Source organism: Hyla sarda, chromosome 1, assembly GCF_029499605.1.
Source record: "Hyla sarda isolate aHylSar1 chromosome 1, aHylSar1.hap1, whole genome shotgun sequence".
NCBI classification, from domain to species: Eukaryota; Metazoa; Chordata; class Amphibia; order Anura; family Hylidae; genus Hyla; species Hyla sarda.
This window is the reverse complement of record NC_079189.1, coordinates 250,711,350-250,725,738: the sequence shown is the minus strand read 5'-3', so window position 1 is coordinate 250,725,738 and position 14,389 is coordinate 250,711,350. Positions and strand designations below refer to the sequence as shown.

At 41.0% G+C, this 14,389-nt stretch overlaps 2 protein-coding genes across 4 annotated transcripts in view; one reads left to right on the top strand and one right to left on the bottom strand.

The window, feature by feature from the left end:
* The window catches only part of LOC130367743 (tyrosine-protein kinase ZAP-70), a 318,125-nt gene that overhangs the window by 67,206 nt on the left and 236,530 nt on the right, over positions 1-14,389 (top strand). For 2 of the 3 annotated variants that reach the window (XM_056570477.1, XM_056570467.1), the window contains one exon: positions 10,654-10,762. The exons of the other annotated variant lie outside the window; for it this stretch is intronic. The gene's annotated coding sequence lies outside the window, so the exon portion shown is untranslated. The remainder of the gene's footprint in view (positions 1-10,653; positions 10,763-14,389) is intronic. 3 annotated transcript variants of the gene reach the window in all.
* Positions 1-14,389, bottom strand: part of ADAMTS10 (ADAM metallopeptidase with thrombospondin type 1 motif 10) — a 206,800-nt gene that overhangs the window by 155,787 nt on the left and 36,624 nt on the right. The window lies entirely within an intron of this gene.

Genomic DNA, 14,389 nt, shown 5'->3' with positions numbered 1-14,389 from the left:
ATCTATCTCCTATCTATCTATCTATCTTTCTCATATCTATCTATCTCATATCTATCTATCTAGCCATCTATTTATGTATCTATCTATCTTTCTATTTATCTATCTATCTATCTCATATCTATCTCAGATAGATGAGAGATAGATGAAAGATAGATAGATATGAGAGATAGATAGATATATAGATAGATACATAAATAGATGGATATATAGATAGATATGAGATAGATAGAAAGATAGATAAATAAATAGATGATAGATAGATAGATGATAGATATGATATAAATAGATAGATAGATAAGAGATATATGGATATGATATAGATAGATTGATATGATATAGATACATAGGATATAGAAAGATAGATAGATAAAGAACAATATGATGCAGCACGCCACAAGTTTGCAGAAAATGGTGGTTTATTCCATCATGTGCATAGACTATGTGGCATGCTGCATCATATTGTTCTTTGTCTGGATTGAGGAACCAGTGGACCCAGGTTCCAAGTATGCGGGCACCCCGACTTCTCTCTAATTTCTGGATTTTGGTTGTGCTGTTTTTATTTGTTTTAGATAGTATCTATCTATCTATCATCTATTTATCTATCTTTCTATCTATCTCATATCTATCTATATATCCATCTATTTATGTATCTATCTATCTCTCATATCTATCTATCTTTCATCTATCTATCTCTCATCTATCTCTCATCTATCTGAGATAGATAGATAGATAAATAGAAAGATAGATAGATACATAAATAGATAGATGGATATAGATGGATGGATAGATAGGAGATAGATGGATAGATAGATAGATAGATAGATGATTGATAGATAGATAGATCAGTGTTTCCCAACCAGGGGGCCTCCAGCTGTTGCAAAACTGCAACTCCCAGTGTGCTCATAAAGCCAAGACATGCTGGGAGTTGTCGTTTTGGAATAGCTAGAGGCCCCCTGATTGGGATACACTGATCTATCTATCTATATCATATCTATCTATCTCATATCTATCTATCTCATATCTATCTATCCATCTATCTATCTATCAATCATCTATCTATCTCTCATATCTATCTATTAATCTATATTATCTAAGTGTTTTATTCCCCCATGTATGTGTGACATTTCGATAGCATCCCGCCATCTTTATCATACGTACAGTTGTACATTCTGTAGTCTCTGTGACATCACTGTGCTTCATAATAAACTGTGACATCACTGTGCTTCATAATAAACTGTGACATCACTGTGCTTCATAATAAACTGTGACATCACTGTGCTTCATAATAAACTGTGACATCACTGTGCTTCATAATAAACTGACATCACTGTGCTTCATAATAAACTGTGACATCACCGTGCTTCATAATAAACTGTGACATCACCGTGCTTCATAATAAACTGTGACATCACTGTGCTTCATAATAAACTGTGACATCACTGTGCTTCATAATAAACTGTGACATCACTGTGCTTCATAATAAACTGTGACATCACCGTGCTTCATAATAAACTGTGACATCACCGTGCTTCATAATAAACTGTGACATCACTGTGCTTCATAATAAACTGTGACATCACTGTGCTTCATAATAAACTGTGACATCACTGTGCTTCATAATAAACTGACATCACTGTGCTTCATAATAAACTGTGACATCACCGTGCTTCATAATAAACTGTGACATCACCGTGCTTCATAATAAACTGTGACATCACCATGCTTCATAATAACCTGTGACATCACCGTGCTTCATAATAAACTGTGACATCACCGTGCTTCATAATAAACTGTGACATCACCGTGCTTCATAATAAACTGTGACATCACCGTGCTTCATAATAAACTGTGACATCACTGTGCTTCATAATAAACTGTGACATCACCGTGCTTCATAATGAACTGTGACATCACCGTGCTTCATAATAAACTGTGACATCACCGTGCTTCATATTAAACTGTGACATCACCGTGCTTCATAATAAACTGTGACATCACTGTGCTTCATAATAAACTGTGACATCACTGTGCTTCATAATAAACTGTGACATCACTGTGCTTCATAATAAACTGTGACATCACTGTGCTTCATAATAAACTGTGACATCACTGTGCTTCATAATAAACTGTGACATCACTGTGCTTCATAATAAACTGTGACATCACTGTGCTTCATAATAAACTGTGACATCACTGTGCTTCATAATAAACTGTGACATCACTGTGCTTCATAATAAACTGTGAAATCACTGTGCTTCATAATAAACTGTGACATCACTGTGCTTCATAATAAACTGTGACATCACTGTGCTTCATAATAAACTGTGACATCGCTGTGTTTCATAATAAACTGTGAAATCACTGTGCTTCATAATAAACTGTGACATCACTGTGCTTCATAATAAACTGTGACATCACTGTGCTTCATAATAAACTGTGACATCACTGTGCTTCATCCTGTAATTTGATGTCACTGTGTATAACAACCCTGTAGTGACATCACAGTTTATTATTCTTGAACGCTGACTTCCCTGTGTATATTTTCCCGGTACAATGACATCACTGTATAGTTACCCTCTACTGTGACAACACTGCGTTTATTAACCCTGTAGTGGCAAAACTGTTTATTGTCCCTGTACAGAGACATTACTATTTATATTAACTCTGAACTGTGATCTCACTGTATATATTAACTCTGAACTGTGATGTCACTGTGCATATTTACCCTGTATTGTCACTGACAGTGCAAGGTAAATATGTACAGTGACATTAGGGTATACAGGCTTAATATATACAGTGATGTCACAGTACAGGGATAAGACACACAGTGATGTCACAGTACAGGGATAATACACACAGTGATGTCACAGTACAGGGATAATACACAGTGATGTCACATTACAGAGATAATACACAGTGATGTCACAGTACAGGGATAATACACACAGTGATGTCACAGTACAGGGATAAGACACACAGTGATGTCACAGTACAGTTTCAAAAACTGTGATTATCTGTTGTGCGGAGTGAATCTGTGGAGTGGGTGCGACTGCCTATAGCCCACATTCTTATTTTGGGTAAGTTTTTCTCTTTTGCACATAGTGGGATAACTGTTAGAGTTTAAACACCCTTTTTCATTTTTTTTTTTTTTTTTTTTTCTCTGTTCCACCTCTAGGGGGAGGAGGAGTAGATTGGGCACAGGTGTATAAATCTTAGCTTGGGACTCTTATTGAGAGCTTGCTCTTTTTGAGTGTTGCTGTGTAAGAGGGGGCGTGAAAGAGGAGTTTCAAAAACTGGAGTTTGAAAGCAGGAGGTTGAGATCGCTGTGAGTTTTCATTTTTGAACCCACAAGGTCTACAAAAAATTTTAAGTGTCATTTTGACTGTCTGTTTTTTTTTGTGAAATCCCCATAATTAGATGGCCTCCATGTTGGAAAATGCAGTCCAATGTACATCCTGTTCAATGTATGCAATCCTTGAACAACAGTTTGAGGGTGCATATTGTTGTGCGAGATGTGTGCTAGTTGTCCGTTTGGAAGCCCAGATCCTGCATCTAGAGGGGCGACTGGCAACAATGAGAAGCATTAACAACATGGAGAGGAGTCTCCTGCTCACTGAGCAGGCACTCTCGGGAATAGAGGTGGGGGAGGACAGTGGGACGGAGTTGCAGGACAGTCAGGCAGTTAGCTGGGTTACAGTTAGAAAGAGGGGTAGGGGAAAAAGTGTCAGGGGGGCTAGTCCTGAACTGGCACACCCCAACAAGTTTGCCCGCTTGGCAGATGAGGGGGATGCCATTACAGAGCTAGCAGAACTGCAGCAGGATACCGCCTCTGACCGCCAGGGGGGTGTCTGCTCCAGTAAGGAGGGAGGGAGGAGTACAGGGCAGGCCAGACAGGTACTAGTGGTGGGGGACTCAATTATTAGGGGGACAGACAGGGCAATCTGTCACAAAGACCGGGATCGCCGAACAGTGTGCTGTCTGCCTGGCGCACGAGTTCGGCACATCGCGGATCGGGTTGACAGGTTGTTGGGCGGGGCTGGAGAGGACCCAGCAGTCATGGTACATATTGGCACCAATGACAAAGTAAGAGGTAGGTGGAGTGTCCTTAAAAATGATTTCAGGGACTTAGGCCGCAAGCTTAAGGCAAGGACCTCCAAGGTAGTCTTTTCTGAAATACTACCAGTACCACGAGCCGCACCAGAGAGGCAGCGGGAGATCAGGGAGGTAAACAAGTGGCTCAGAAGCTGGTGTAGGAAGGAAGGGTTTGGGTTCATGGAGAACTGGGCTGACTTCGCTGTCGGTTACCGGCTCTACCGTAGGGACGGGCTGCACCTCAATGGGGAGGGTGCAGCTTTGCTTGGGGAGAAGATGGCTAGAAGGGTGGAGGAGTGTTTAAACTAGGGACTTGGGGGGAGGGAACCTACAGCAAAGAGGGGGAAGATAGTGTAGATAGAGAGGTGGGAATTATAAATGTACCTGGGGGTGGAGCGGAGGGAGGGGTTAGAATAGTTAATAGGAATAGGCTTCATAGGAAAATAAAACTTACACCCTTGAATCCCATTAACCCCAATAACATAAAGGATGGAAATGTAAAGTGTATGTTCACAAATGCCAGAAGCCTAGCAAATAAAATGGGGGAGCTTGAGGCCTTGATACTGGAGGAACATATTGATATAGTTGGGGTCACTGAGACATGGCTGGACTCCTCGCATGACTGGGCTGTCAATCTGCAGGGGTTTACATTGTTTCGCAAGGACAGAACGAACAGAAAAGGTGGTGGAGTCTGTCTGTATGTAAGAAGTGGTATGAAAGTCAGTGTGAACGATGCCATAGTGTGTGATGATTCTGAGGATGTGGAATCATTGTGGGTAGAATTACAAAAGGAGGGAAATACTGAAAAAATAATATTTGGGGTAATCTACAGACCCCCTAATATCACTGAAGAGATAGAAGTTCGGCTTCATAAACAAATAGAGAGGGCCGCCCGGGCAGGTACAGTGGTAATAATGGGAGATTTTAACTATCCAGATATAGATTGGGGTCCGGGGTTGGCTAAAACTACAAAGGGGCGACAATTCCTAAATTTATTGCAGGATAATTTTATGGGCCAGTTTGTGGAGGACCCAACAAGAAGTGATGCCTTGTTGGATCTGATCATTTCCAACAACGCAGAGCTGGTTGGTAATGTAACTGTGCGGGAAAACCTTGGTAATAGCGACCACAATATAGTTACTTTTGACTTAAAATGTAGAAAACAAAGACAGGCGGGGAAGGCAAAAACATATAACTTTAAAAAGGCAAATTTCCCTGGGCTGAGGGCTGCACTACAGGACATAGACTGGGGGGAGGTGTTCTCAAATACTGATACAGAAGGTAAATGGGACATCTTTAAATTAACTCTAAATAACTATACAGCTAAATATATACCAAAGGGGAACAAATATAAACGATTGAAACTAAATCCTACATGGCTGACACATGATGTTAAAAGAGCAATAAACAGCAAAAAAATAGCCTTCAAAAAATACAAATCTGATGGGTCAGCGATAACATTTAAACAGTACAAGGAGCTTAATAAAATCTGTAAAAATGTAATAAAAACAGCAAAAATTCAAAATGAGAGACAGGTGGCCAAAGAAAGCAAAACTAATCCTAAATATTTTTTTAGATATATAAATGCAAAAAAACCAAGGACAGAGCATGTAGGACCCCTTAATAATGATAATGGGGAGGTTGTCACAGGCGATCAAGAGAAGGCGGAGCTACTGAATGGGTTCTTTAGTTCTGTATACACTATGGAAGAAGGAGCTGACATTGGCCAGGTCAGTGCTGGTAACACATCATGTAATGTACTGAACTGGCTTAATGTAGAGATGGTACAAGGTAAGTTAAGTGATATAAATGTAAGCAAATCCCCAGGACCGGATGGACTACACCCAAGAGTTCTTAGAGAGGTAAGTTCAGTAATATCTGTACCCCTGTTCATGATATTTAGAGATTCTCTGGTGTCTGGTATTGTGCCAAGGGACTGGCGCAAGGCGAATGTGGTGCCAATCTTCAAAAAGGGCTCTAGGTCTTCCCCAGGAAACTATAGACCGGTAAGTTTAACGTGCATTGTGGGTAAATTGTTTGAAGGACTTATAAGGGATTACATACAGGAATACATAGGGGATAATTGTATTATAAGTGATAGCCAGCATGGGTTTACTAAGGATAGAAGTTGTCAAACCAATCTAATTTGCTTTTATGAAGAGGTGAGTAGAAGCCTTGACAGAGGAATGGCTGTGGATATAGTGTTTCTGGATTTTGCTAAAGCATTTGATACTGTCCCTCATAGACGTCTGACAGGTAAGTTAAGGTCTTTGGGTTTGGAAATTTTAGTTTGTAACTGGATTGAACACTGGCTCATGGATCGTACCCAGAGAGTGGTGGTCAATGATTCGTACTCTGATTGGTCCCCGGTTATTAGTGGTGTACCCCAAGGTTCAGTACTGGGACCGCTGTTGTTTAATTTATTTATCAATGATATAGAGGATGGTATTAACAGCTCTGTTTCTATCTTTGCAGATGACACCAAGCTTTGTAGCACAGTACAGTCTATAGAGGATGTGCATAAGTTACAAGATGACTTGGATAGACTAAGTGTCTGGGCATCCACTTGGCAAATGAGGTTCAATGTGGATAAATGTAAAGTTATGCATCTGGGTACTAATAACCTGCATGCATCGTATGTCTTAGGGGGGATTAAACTGGCAGAGTCACTGGTAGAGAAGGATCTGGGTGTACTTGTAGATCACAGACTACAGAATAGCATGCAATGTCAGGCTGCTGCTTCCAAAGCCGGCAGGATATTGTCATGTATCAAAAGAGGCATGGACTCAAGGGACAGGGACATAATACTCCCCCTTTATAAAGCATTGGTACGGCCTCACCTGGAATATGCTGTTCAGTTTTGGTCACCTGTCCATAAAAGGGACACTGCGGAGTTGGAAAGGGTGCAGAGACGCGCGACTAAACTAATATGGGGCATGGAACATCTTAGCTATGAGGAGCGATTAAAGGAGTTACAATTGTTTAGTCTTGAGAAGAGACGTTTAAGGGGGGATATGATAAACGTATATAAGTATATTAATGGCCCATACAAAAAATATGGAGAAAAACTGTTCCAGGTTAAACCCCCCCAAAGGACGAGGGGGCACTCCCTCCGTCTGGAGAAAAAAAAGTTTAGTCTCAAGGGGCGACACGCCTTCTTTACCGTGAGGACTGTGAATTTATGGAACGGTCTACCTCAGGAACTGGTCACAGCAGGAACAATTAACAGCTTTAAAACAGGATTAGATACATTCCTGGAACAAAATAAGATTAATGCTTATGAAGAAATATAAAATCTCATCCCTTCCCCAATATCGCGCCACACCCCTACCCCTTAATTCCCTGGTTGAACTTGATGGACATATGTCTTTTTTCGACCGTACTAACTATGTAATACACACAGTGATGTCACAGTACAGGGATAATACACAGTGATGTCACAGTACAGAGATAATACACAGTGATGTCACAGTACAGAGATAATACGCAGTGATGTCACAGTACAGGGATAATACACACAGTGATGTCACAGTACAGGGATAATACACACAGTGATATTACAGTACAGGGATAATACACAGTGATGTCACAGTACAGGGATAATACACACAGTGATGTTACAGTACAGGGATAATACACACAGTGATGTCACAGTACAGGGATAATACACAGTGATGTCACAGTACAGAGATAATACACAGTGATGTCACAGTACAGGGATAATACACACAGTGATGTCACAGTACAGGGATAATACACACAGTGATGTTACAGTACAGGGATAATACACAGTGATGTCACAGTACAGGGATAATGCACACAGTGATGTCACAGTACAGGGATAATACACATAGTGATGTCACAGTACAGGGATAATACACACAGTGATGTCACAGTACAGGGATAATACACAGTGATGTCACAGTACAGGGATAATACACAGTGATGTCACAATACAGGTATAATACACAGTGATATCACAGTACAGGGATAATACACAGTGATGTCACAGTACAGGGATAATACTCAGTGATGTCACAGTACAGGGATAATACACACAGTGATGTCACAGTACAGGGATAATACACACAGTGATGTCACAGTAAAGGGATAATACACAGTGATGTTACAGTACAGGGATAATACACAGTGATGTCACAGTACAGGGATAATACACAATGATGTCACAGTACAGAGATAATACACAGAGTCATGTCACAGTACAGGGATAATATACACAGTGATGTCACAGTACAATGATAATACACACAGTGATGTCGCAGTACAGGGATAATACACAGTGATGTCACAGTACAGGGATAATACACAGTGATGTCACAGTACAGGGATAATACACAGTGATGTCACAGTACAGGGATAATACACACAGTGATGTCACAGTACAGGGCTAATACACAGTGATGTCACAGTACAGGGATAATACACACAGTGATGTCACAGTACAGGGATAATATACACAGTGATGTCACAGTACAGGGATAATACACACAGTGATGTTACAGTACAGGGATAATACACAGTGATGTCACAGTACAGGGATAATACACACAGTGATGTCACAGTACAGGGATAATACACAGTGATGTCACAGTACAGGGATAATACACAGTGATGTCACAATACAGGGATAATACACAGTGATGTCACAGTACAGGGATAATACACACAGTGATGTCACAGTACAGGGATAATACACAGTGATGTCACAGTACATGGATAATATACACAGTGATGTCACAGTACAGGGATATTACACACAGTAATGTCACAGTACAGGGATAATACACACAGTGATGTCACAGTACAGGGATAATATACAGAGATGTCACAGTACAGGGATAATACACACAATGATATCACAGTACAGGGATAATACACAGTGATGTCACAGTACAGGGATAATACACAGTGATGTCACAGTATAGGGATAATACACACAGTGATGTCACAGTACAGGGATAATACACAGTGATGTCACAGTACAGGGATAATACACACAGTGTTGTCACAGCAAAAGGGTTAATACACACAGTGATGTCACAGTACAGGGATAATACACACAGTGATGTCACAGTACAGGGATAATACACACAGTGATGTCACAGTACAGGGATAATACACACAGTGATGTCACAGTACAGGGATAATACACACAGTGATGTCACAGTACAGGGATAATACACACAGTGATGTCACAGTACAGGGATAATACACAGTGATGTCACAGTACAGGGATAATACACAGTGATGTCACAGTACAGGGATAATACACAGTGATGTCACAGTACAGGGATAATACACACAGTGATGTCACGGTACAGGGATAATACACACAGTGATGTCACAGTACAGGGATAATACACACAGTGATGTCACAGTACAGGGATAATACACAGTGATGTCACAGTACAGGGATAATACACAGTGATGTCACAGTACAGGGATAATACACAGTGATGTCACAGTACAGGGATAATATACACAGTGATGTCACAGTACAGGGATAATACACACAGTGATGTCACAGTACAGGGATAATACACACAGTGATGTCACAGTACAGGGATAATACACAGTGATGTCACAGTACAGGGATAATACACAGTGATGTCACAGTACAGGGATAATACACAGGGATGTCACAGTACAGGGATAATACACACAGTGATGTCACGGTACAGGGATAATACACACAGTGATGTCACAGTACAGGGATAATACACACAGTGATGTCACAGTACAGGGATAATACACAGTGATGTCACAGTACAGAGATAATACACAGTGATGTCACAGTACAGGGATAATACACAGTGATGTCACAGTACAGGGATAATATACACAGTGATGTCACAGTACAGGGATAATACACACAGTGATGTCACAGTACAGGGATAATACACACAGTGATGTCACAGTACAGGGATAATATACACAGTGATGTCACAGTACAGGGATAATATACACAGTGATTTCACAGTACAGGGATAATATACACAGTGATGTCACAGTACAGGGATAATACACAGTGATGTCACAGTACAGGGATAATATACACAGTGATGTCACAGTACAGGGATAATACACACAGTGATGTCACAGTACAGGGATAATACACACAGTGATGTGTACAGCTGGTATCTACCACTATAAGGCCAGTGTATGTGGGAGTATCGGTATTTGTAAAATGAATTTTATACAGTAACAATTGGTGTTAGTCGGTCATTAGTCAGTCACAATGGTAGTCGTGGTCATGGTGTGGCAGTATTATTTGTTTCTTGCTAGTAACGCACACAACTAACAGTAAGCACCTTTTGTCTGGAGGTGCTGACCATTTTTATTTTTTTGTACTGGTATCAGTAATATTGGTGTCAGTAACAGTATGACCATAATATGTATGATGACAATATTTCCTCCCTGTATACTGGTATTATTGGTAATATTGGTCTCAGTATACAGGATTTGGTCAGTTACAGTATGATGGTAATATGTATGGTGATAATATTCCTCCTTGTATACTGATATTATTTGTAATATTAGTCTCAGTATACAGGTCATTGTTCGCACTAGCGTCTAGCTCACCGGTGCGGCATGGAGCCGCTTTGCCTGCACACCCTGGAATTAAAGCATGAAGTCTTGCAAAAGATTGGTGAGTTGCCTGTAATTTTTCTACATCATTGCGATTGAATGAACTGTCTTTACCTATATTACATGAGCACCACATTATTACAAGCCTGTGCTGTCTGATACTTTAGAGTCCGGATTATAGGACGAACGTATTTTTTGTGAACCACACAATACAGGTAGTGCCAGCACGCTTCTATCTACACATATATTACTTATGTTAATGTTTGACAGGGAACTGGCCAAAAAATAAGTGACATGTCACTTCTTCTCCACGTAGACACATGCTGAAGCTGCCTTTGAAGTCAATGAGATCTTCATGGTCCCCCGATGCTGCCCTTGGCTTGGATATAATTTGCACGTGCAATGTATAAATGTGGTGTTGTTATAATTGCCCCCCCTACTTTTGTCCTGGCCCCCAGTGTGCCCCCCCCCCCAAAATTTGAAAGCTGGAGACGCCACTGCTCAGTTGGCCAAACAATTCCTTCAACAAATTTTTCGTCTACACAGCCTCCCTTCCCACATTGTCTCAGATCGTACCCTAAATTTGTCTCCAAATTCTGGTGTGCCCTTTGTTCTCGTTTAAAAATGAATCTGGACTTTTCTTCCGCCTACCACCCTCAATTCAATGGGAAAGTGGAGAGAGTTAATCAGGTCCTGTAAGGCTACTTGCGACATTTTGTTTCTGCTCAACAGGACAATTGGGTTGATCTTCTGCCTTGGGCAGAGTTTTCATACAATCATAGAGACTCTGAGTCCACCAAGACTTCTCCCTTGTTGTTGTCTTCATCCATGTCCACCTCTTCCTCTACCAGATTCCTCTGGAGGGCCGGCCGAAGATTCCCTAATCAGAAATTTTATCTCCATCTGGCAAAAGTCTAGACACTCATTACTGTTCGCTTCCTCACAAATGAAGTCTCAAGCAGACAAGAAAAGAAGACCTCCACCATATTTTTCTCCTGATGACAAAGTCTGGCTCTCCTCCAAGTATATATGCTTTAAGGTTCCCAGCTATAAATTGGGGCCTCTTTACCTGGGTCCATTTGTGGTTCTTCAGAAAATCAATCCTGTCTCTTACAAATTATGCTTAACCTCCTCACTTCGCATTCCTAATTCTTTTCATGTCTCTTTGCTCAAACCCCTGGTCATTAAACGATTTTCTCAAAAAGTCATTGCTCCCACTCAGTTTCTGGTTCTTTGGACATTTTTGAGGTGAAAGAGATCCTCGCCATGAAAACTGTGAGAGGTAAACCTTATTTTCTCGTTGACTGGAAGGGCTTTGGTCCTGAGGAAACATCTTGGGAAGCGGAGGAAAATATTGTTGATCTTAGCCTGGTACGAGATTTTCTTGTACCCAAGAAGAGGGGCAGACCCAAGGGGGTACTGTTAGGAGCAGCGCTCGGGCCATTCATTCTGGCCGGGAGCGCTCCCCCCTCCTTAACTTCCCTGACTCCAGGACTCGCGGTGCGGTGCGTGTCCCGGGCATTACTAGGGGCAATGTTTTGACTGTGTTGTCCGGCCATGAGCGCACCCCTTCTGGTTGTATTGTTGGCTCTGGGACTCGCTATGCGGAGCACTCCCGCTTGTGAGCCCCTGGCATCTCCTTACCTTCCTCTGTCCCAGGCCTCTCTTCTGTTCTGCTTTGTAGGCGCACGCATCCCCTTTGCTTAGGCGCGCTCGCCCAGCGTTGCTATATTTAAAGGACCAGTATGCCCTTAATTGGTGCCTTGCTGGGCAGACCCTATATTAGTCCAGTCCCTAGTGTGGTGCCGGTTTTTCCTGCCTTGTGCCTAAGAGAAATCATTACCTTTGTGTGTGCCATATAGTGTTCCTGACCTTTCGCTTGTGACCTGACCTTGCTCCTTTGCTGCCTGCCTCCTGACCTTGTGCCAGTGATTTGACTATTCTTCCTTGACGCCTGCCTCTTGACTTATTGCCTGTGACCTGACTATGTTACCTTGCTGTCTTCCTCCAGACCCGTGCTTCATCTGACTTTGCCTTGTTCTGTGACAAGCATCACCTGGGCAACCTGTGTGGACAGATCGTGCCAGGGGTAGCGACCCAGGTGCCCCCTGCCTCCTGTGCTAACCATATAGCAACCCATTGTGCTAAAGATCTAGAGGGACATTTATCATTGTGTGTCTTTATAAAAGTGTGTCATTTTTGCTTTGGTTATGCTTACTGCAATAAAGGTATAAACATACCGGCCAAATTTTAGCAAGCCAATGTACTTATTTTTGTGTTTTTCATAGAAGAAAACAAGATATCCTTGGATAAACTCACACAAACACATAGTTTGTTCGGTTGGAAAAAAAAATAAGTCCATCAAGTTCAACATAAAACCCTACTGTGTTGATCTAGAGAAAGGTGAAAAAACTCCATAAGGCTAATGCTAATTGCCTCATAACAGAGGAAAAATTCCTTCCCAAATCCAATATAGCGATTAGAAATCTCTGGATCAACATTCTATTCTCATCAATCTAGTATCCATAACATGTAATATTTTGGAAAAACATCCAGGCCCCCCTTTAACTTGTTAATTGAGTCAGACATCATAACATCATCTGTCAGAGAGTTCAATGGTCTCGCTGCTCTTACAGTAAAGAATCCCCGTCTGTGTTTAAAATCTTCTTTCCTCTAAGCATAAATGATGCCCCCTTGTCATGATTATTATTTTTAAGCACATATTTGTACATTTTGTTTTTATGGCCCAAGTGCATAACCTTACATTTATCCACATTAAACTTCATTTGCCATGTCTGTGCCCAAGCCTTCCACTTCCCCAGATCCCTCTGTAATATTATATTATCCTCCTCTTTGGTAATCACCTTACCCAGTTTTGTGTCATCTGTAAATATAGACATTCTACTCTGTAATCCCTCTACAAGGTCATTAATAAACATATTAAATAGAAGTGGACCCAGTACTGACCCTTGTGGTATCCCACTAGTAACTGTCACCCAACCAGGAAAAGTTTTATTGATACCCACCCATTACTTCCTATCATTGAGCCAGTTACTAACCTATTCACATATATCCTCCTTTTGTGTGGCTCGATAATCCCTGAGAAAAGTCCAGATATACAACATCCACAGCTTCACCCAGGTCCAATCTATAACTGACCTCTTCATAGAAACTGATCAGATTAGTCTGACAGGACCGATCCTGTATAAACACGTTGGTGCTGTGTTTAGAAGGTTATTTTCATTAACATATTCCAGAGTAGCATCTCTTAGAAAACCCTCAAAAATCTTACCCACCACAGATGTTAAACCTACAGGCCTATGGTCTCCCAGCTCCCATTTTGACCCCTTTTTAAATATTGGTATCACATTTATCAGTAACACATATTCAGAGAACAGCGTAGCAAGGCTGGTGAATGCCTCCTATAATTACAAATTCTCCCATGCACATTAGAAGCCTGAATTTCCTTTTGCCTCATTACAACTAAATAATTTATTTGGTAATACACCTGTTCTTGTTACAGAACTTGATATTTTTGGACTCTTAATATCTGTGCTATGACTGCTTATAGCAAAAGTTATTGCAAAAAAAAAAATCTCCACTTTTGGTGATCTTTAAAATGTATTAGGTGTATTGATCCATATCATGAAGAATACTACTGTGCGAGTTATACGTAACTGTATACATA